The 7,259-nt window shown below is 51.6% G+C and overlaps 1 long non-coding RNA gene across 1 annotated transcript; it reads left to right on the forward strand.

Moving 5' to 3' along the window:
* Positions 1-213: 213 nt before the first annotated feature.
* LOC138846350 (uncharacterized) lies at positions 214-6,899 on the forward strand. The gene is made up of 3 exons (XR_011383835.1): positions 214-342; positions 682-811; positions 6,717-6,899. It is a non-coding gene; the product is annotated as an uncharacterized lncRNA (long non-coding RNA).
* Positions 6,900-7,259: the final 360 nt, after the last annotated feature.

Consider the following 7,259-nt stretch of genomic DNA (forward strand, 5'->3'; position numbering starts at 1 on the left):
CTGTCATTACTCTCCCATCTCAACTGGGAGGAGCTTCAGGCCCGCAGAAGGGACCAGGTGGAGGGGACGCTCGTGGCCGTGCCAGCTGGCCGAGTTCTTCCCTCCCTCAGCGAAATCAGGAAGCTCATAAAAAGACCTTATCTTTGGGTGACCCAGGCCTCCCAGTCCCACCCGCCTGGCGCCTGAGAAAGGACAACAAAGGGGTGTGGAGAACAATGACCGTCTGTGAGGCTGCGCCTGCCTCCCCTCGCCGGGGCCCTGGGGTCACGCATCCTCCTTGGAGGACCAGGTGGCCCTGGCGGCCATTTGTGCTGCCCGGCTTGTGGCTTCACCCTTTCCTAGGTACTGCAGCTCCTTCCAACGCCGCCCGATGGGTGGCCTGGCCTCATCCCTTCCTTTCTACCTAGGGTCACAACGCCAGACTCCCAGAGTCCTTCTGCTTCTCACCACTTCCTCCCAGGACTGGGCTACAGAAAACACCAGTGGCATGGCACTGCTTGCCTGTGTCCGTGGTCATTCTCTCCAGAGCCCCCTGCCCACAGGGCCATTGCTCTAAATGTTAGGAGGGGGCTCCAGGCCCCTCTGCCCCCTCCCCGCCCTGACATCACACTCAGTGATCTCCCCGCGGGCAGGGGCGTCCCTCGGCCCCAGACTCTAAGAGCAGATTCGGTGCCTCCCTAGGTCCCAAAGGGAGCTCCTGACCTCTCCTGCCTGAGCCCGCACCACCACTGAAGACCCTGATCATCTGTGCTTTGCCGCTTCCCACCTGCCCCTTCTCTGCTACTTTGTCACCATCCTGGGATGTCCATAGGTGAGCATTTTTATTTCTATTTTATGGATAAAGAAAGTAAGGCGTCGACCTGTCAGGTCTTTATTAGTGACGGGCTGAGTGGGAACTCAGAATTCTGGGCTCCCAACCCAGCGTCTTTCCCAGCCTGTTATCTCAGAAATGCTTCATCAGCTATGTCGTCTTATTCCGTTTCACTGTTCACATCACGGAGGAGCAGAGCTGAACAGGACCCTCAGGGAGTGGTCAGCTTTGCATGAGCTGGGGGCGTTGGTCCCCAACTCAGCCTCCTCTCCGATCTTCCCTCTGCTCCAGGCTCCCCGATGCCAGGAATCCAAGCCCTTTCTCCCTGAGTCCTGTCTGCCTCTCTTCTCGGCCAGCGTGGTCAGGCCGCCTGGACGGTCCTTGGTGTCCTGGCCCACAGGTCCTTCCAGCGAGGGACGTGGGAACAAAAGCATGAGAGGAGAGAGGAGAGAAGAAAGGGCAGGACTGAAACCCCCAAGGGCATGAGAGGGATCTTGGGAAAATCCCTCACCCTTTGACTGATTACTGGCTTCGGGAGAAGAGAGATGTGAAGGGAAAAACCAAAAGGTGTGGGTTCTGGTTAGAGCTGACGGAGCAGAGGGCTGGCACCTGGGGCTCACCCCAGCAGCCCCACCCACCCCCCAGAGGGAGCGGCGGCACTGTGCACTTGCACTTGGCGAGTCCTGCCTGCTGGGTCCTTCCCCGCGAGTTGTCTAAGCCACACGACCAGACACTCAGGTGTAGACGGGAGTCGAAAGGGCCTCTGCTTACAACAAAACCAGAACAACAAAAAATATCGCGTGTTTGAGTTTTGCCTGTGGCTCTTTCCCTTTCTGGTTTCCAGTATTAGGTCACACCAGGAAGCTGCCAGTTCAAGAGAAACTGGGGTGAGGTCCAGCAGACCGTGGGCCTCTTTAGTTCCCTTGCAAGGGCTGTGAGTCACCTTAAACCTGAGGTGCAGGGCAGGGGCCACCATGCAGCCAGGCCCGCAGGAAAGCTGAGTTGACAGTATCCGGGGGTGGGGGTAGAGGTTCCCAGCTTTGTAGGTTGGGAGGGTCTCCACACCTGGCTTTGATGGCAGGTGCGAAACTGACACCTCCACCTCAGTCTCTAGCAGCTGTTTCCAAAAACCACCCCTGCCACTGTAGCCCCTAGAAAACACAAGGTCGCCTTGCAAGCTTCAAGCCCCTCTGGCCTCCCCTTCTTATCCACAGATGAGAGTTCAGGAGATGCCACACAGGTATTGAAGTCGATTTCCCTACAGAGGCCAAAGAAATCCAGTGCATAACACACACACACACACACACACACACACACAGATGAGAGCAGTTTATGAACACGAACAGTGGTCCTCCTTGGTTGGTGGGACAAAACCTAATTTTCTCCCTATTTAATTTTTTTTTCCCATTTCCAAATACAACAGCTGTTAAAAGCTGGCGAATTAACATTGTCCTTCATGTCACAGAACAGGGAAGGCCATCTCCAGACAGAGTCCCCAGAAGCAAAGCCCCCCAACCCCGACCAGCTCCCAGTGAAGGCAGGCCCTGAACCACCTCTCTGCCCCCAGTGGGAAGTCCAGTACGGCTCCTGTACAGGGTTCACTTCAAGAGACAGGCTTGATGGGAAAAGACCAAGCCCACTGTCCTCCTACTCAGCTAAGCATTGAGAATATAGACTGGTCCAAGGACCCATGTTTCCCTTTGTAGTTCAGACAAGCGCCTCAAGTCTTTTGTCTCAGTTCTCTCTGCTCTCCCCCACCAGATATAAACTAACCTCATTTTAAAAATAAACAGCTCTGAGACCAGCATTGTGGTGCAGTGGGTTAAGCCACAGCCTGAGACACATCCCATATAGGAGTGGGGTCAAGTCCTGGCTGCTTCACTTCTGATCCAGCTCCCTGATAATGAGCCAGAGAAGACAGTGGAGGAGGGCCCAGGTGCTTGGCCTCCTGCCATCCACACTGGAGACCCCGATGGAGCTCCTGACTCCGGGCTTCAGCCTGATCTAGCCCTGGCCATTGTAGCTGGTTAGAAATTGGGCCAGCAGATGGAAGACCTTTGTGTCTCCCCTTCTGTCTCTGTCACTCTGCCTTGCAAATAAAATAAATCTTAAATGAATAAATAAACATCTCTGGAAGTAGCTCAGGTACAGTAGAGATTTTTTAAAAATATTTTTTATTAGACAGGCAGAGTTAGACAGTGAGAGAGAGAGACAGAGAGAAAGGTCTTCCTTTTCCGTTGGTTCACCCCCCAATGGCCGCTACGGCCGGTGCGCTGCGCCAATCCGAAGCCAGGAGCCAGGTGCTTCTTCCTGGTCTCCCATGTGGGTGCAGGGCCCAAGCACTTGGGCCATCCTCCACTGCCCTCCCAGGCTACAGCAGAGAGCTGGACTGGAAGAGGAGAAACCGGAACTAGAACCCAGTGCCCATATGGGATGCCGGCACCGCAGGCGGAGGATTAACCAAGTGAGACATGGCGCCGGCCCCCAGTAGAGATTTTTTGTCGCTCCCCCTCTTTGCGGAGGAACGACACAGGACCCTGCGCTGTTCTTTTGTCTGCTCGGCCCTCCCCGGGTTTGCTGCTGGTTCTTCCCGGGTTGGCTACCGACCCTTCCACCTCCGTGGAAGGGCGGTTCCCCCTGCCACTTTCCCCACTTCCGCGGGGGAGCGGCACACCGCCGGCCGGCTCTCTCAGGGGCTGCTCAGATGTTCCTTCAGATAGATGTTCCTGGTGCATGTTGTCTCTCTCCTCCTTTATAGTCCTCTTCCACCAATCCCAACTCTGCTGCCCACACGCCGAGTACGCTGCTCTCCTCCAATCAGGAGCAGGATCAGCTCCTGCAGGTCATCACTCAAGTTGGCGAGAGGCAGCTGCATAGAAGCTGTTTACTCCTCTCCCAGCGCCATATTGTGGGAGAGCAGATGTATAGAATAAGTCTTAATTCCAGTAACAGTCTAGTCCGAGTTGCTCCCCACAATTTTTAACCGTTTAGTATCCTGATCTTCATGTCTTTAACATGTTAAAAGCTTTAGCTACTTGAACCATAGAGTTACCATGTAAGCTAGCAATTTCATTCCTAGGAATATATCCAAGACAGTTGAAAACATATGTCCCTATAAGAGCTCACACATGAATATTTATAGTGTCATGGTTCCTAAGGGTCAAAAGGTAGAAACGATCTAAATTTCCATCAACTAATGAATGGAAAATCAAAATGAATTATCTCCATTATCTATGCAATGGAATATTATCCAGCCAGCAAAAGGGATAAAACTCCGATGTATGCTACAATGTGGACGAACCTTGAAAACATCATGCTAAGTGAAAGAAGCCAGCCACTAAAGCCACGTAACATATGATCCGTTCACATGAAATGTCCAGGATGAGGGAAATCTGTAGAGATGGAAAGTAGCTGAGTGATTGCCCAGGGCTTCAGAAGTCCAGGGGAATATGGGTTAATAGTTCCAGGGTTTGGGGCTTCCTTTTTTAATGTTGATGAGCATGTGTTCAAATTGATTGTGGCAATGGTTGCACAGCTCTGTGAATATTCTAAAAACCATGAGTCATATTTTCAAATGGGTGAATTATGGCATGGTTATAACCCGAGAGCTAATTAAAAAAAAAAAAAAACATTAGCTACTTTATTTCTAGATAAATAAATACATCACACACACACACACACACACGTTGCATAGCAGCTCTGAGCAGAGCAAGGGCGGAAGTCAAGTTTGAGCCCAGCCACCAGACAGCCAAGCCGACAGTCCACGTGGAAAGCAATCATCTGGCTCAGGATCCAGGAGTCCAGAGAAGTGTGCCAAGAGGCCGGAGCAGGCTTGGAAGCGTTCTGTTGACCTCCCTCACACCCACAAGGTCAAGTGCAGGAGTAAGGCATGGGGAGGAGCCAGCACTTGGACGAGATGAGGTTGCAAGGAGAAAAGAGCTCAGTTCCCTTGCGCTGTACCACCCTGTCTTTTTCACCTGGGCTTGCCCCACCCAGGGGCTCCTTGCCTGGGGGTCCTGCTCGGGGGTCACGCATGCTCTGTGCCCTGGTCTCTGGCAACCCCATCGGGTTCCCTTCTCCCTGGAGTGCCGACACAGGAAGCGCAAGGTAAAACCCTCAGGCTGCCTGCATGATGTTGTAAGAGTTTGCTCTGCGGATTTTGATCACTTCCACTTTTAGTTCTTGAACTAAATTGCAAGCTGGGGACGGGAAGTCCGTTTGAGCCAGGCAAGAGGCTGATCTTCGGGTTTCCCATTTTCCATCAGAGAAGAGGAAGGGCAGAAGACGTGGGTCAGGGCTGTTCCCACACGTAAGACTGCCTTTGCATGAAGCTTGCTATGCTGGGCAGAGGGGCCAGGCTAGCACAAAGTGGAAAATCGCTGATTCTGGGCCCTGATATTTGCGGCCATGAACTCATTTGAGCCTCTCGTTAGCAGCCAAGGAGCCTCAGTTTCGTCTCCTGTGTTGTGGAAACCAGACTCCAATCCCACAAGTATTTGAAAGAGTTAAGTGAGATAACCACGTGAAAGTTTCCAAAACTCTTAACCCACCAGAAATGTGGGGTCCTGGGGGTGGGTTTTCAGTTTGGTGATGAAGACAGCCACATCCCACGTCAGAGTACGGAGTCCTATCCCAGCGCTGGCTCTGACTCCAGCTTCCCATCGGTGTAGATCCTGGAAGACAGCAGCCATGATTCAAGTAACTGGATTACTGCGCCCATGTGGGAAATCACGTGGGTCCCCCGCCTCAGTCCCAGCCCAGCCCCGGCCATTGCAGGCATTTGGGAAGTGAACCAGTGAATGGAAGTCTGTCTCTCTCTCTCTCTCTCTCTCATTCTCTCTTTCTCTCTCTCTCAGAGAAATACTTCTTTATTATTATTTTAAAAGGAATATTCTTTAAGAAGACTTACTGTCATGACAATTCTTTCTGTGGGATATTTCAGATTCTGTAAATGTGCTCTCATTTGACCTTGGCTGGAAGATACGATTATCTTTATCTTGAACATGAGAACGTGTAGATCAAGCGACCAGGCCCACGAGTGTTCAGCAAATCAAGGAGTCCTAGATTGGAGCCTCCTCACCTCATACCCTTCCCACCATCAAGGATCTCCAGGTCCACTTGCAAGTGGATCACAGGTGCATTTATCAAAGCAGTGAGGCCAGAGACCCCTCCCAAACTGGCAGAATCCAAATCCTGAGGGCGGGGCTCAGTCAAGTGCATTCCAAATCTCCCCTAGGTGAATCTCTGCCCTGAATCAAGGAGAACTTGTGAAGAGAAAACCTAGAGGAAAATAGGAAGCAGGTGCCGTAAGAACTAAAGGATAAAGAAAGAAGCTAGAAGATGTGACTATGCAGAAATCCTAGTCCTAGCTGACTCTAACAGAGGGTTTCCTTCATGCAGGTTAAGTGCTTATATACTTTGTGTTAACTCACTTGAGCCTCATGGTACCTATAAGGTAGATACACTAATTATTCTCATTCTACAGATGAGAGAATTGAAGCTTGGAAAGGTCATAATTTGTCTATAGACACATAGCCACTGCAGAAAGACAGGAGAGGATTTTAACCACCTTTGTACACCTGTAGAGAGGAAAGTAGGCCGGGTGTTGGGGAGAGAAAGAAGAAAGGGCAACAGAAGAGGTGCCACGAAATGCCAGCGTGAAACAAAGCCATGTCCAGGGCTCAAGCCACAGCCTGTCTGGGGGTGCTGACATCACAGGGCCAACCTGGGGTCTTGGCAAGTTTAGGAATGGCACTTGTGCATCTGTAAGGAAGTTTGTATTGTGTGAGTGGCAAGGCTAGTCCAGAGCTGGCGCTGTGGTGCAGCGGGTTAAAGCCCTGGCCTGAAGCACCGGCATCCCATATGGGCACTGGTTCGAGACCTGGCTGCTCCTCTTCCAATCCAGCTCTCTGCTATGGCCTGGGAAAGCAGTAGAAGATGGCCCAAGTGCTTGGGCCCCTGCACCTGCTTGGGAGACCTGGAAGAAGCTTCTGGCTCCTGACTTCTGATCGGCGCAGCTCTGGCCATTGCAGCCATCTGGGGAGTGAACCAGCGGATGGAAGACCTCTCTCTCTGTCTCTACCTCTCTCTGTAACTATGTCTTTCAAATAAATAAAATAAATATTTTTTTAAAAGAAAAGGTTTTTGCAAAGGTAATTAAGTCAGGGATCTTGATTTGAGACCATCTTGGATTATGTGAGTGAGCCCTAACTCCAAAGATAAGTGTCTTTATAAGGAGAGGAGAAAATGCTGAGGGGGAAGGAAAAGCCCCTTGGGAACTGGAGTAGAGACTGCAGTGATGTGGCCACAAGACCAGGAACCTTGGCCAACCCTGGGAGCTGGAAGGAGCCAGGGAATGATCTTCCCCTAGAGCCTCTGGAGGGCCAGAGGTCCTGAACTCACCTTGACTTTGGACTTTGGGTTTCCAGAATTGGGAGAGAATAAATTG

The sequence above is a fragment of the Oryctolagus cuniculus genome, chromosome 17 (assembly GCF_964237555.1).
Source record: "Oryctolagus cuniculus chromosome 17, mOryCun1.1, whole genome shotgun sequence".
Lineage (NCBI taxonomy): Eukaryota > Metazoa > Chordata > Mammalia > Lagomorpha > Leporidae > Oryctolagus > Oryctolagus cuniculus.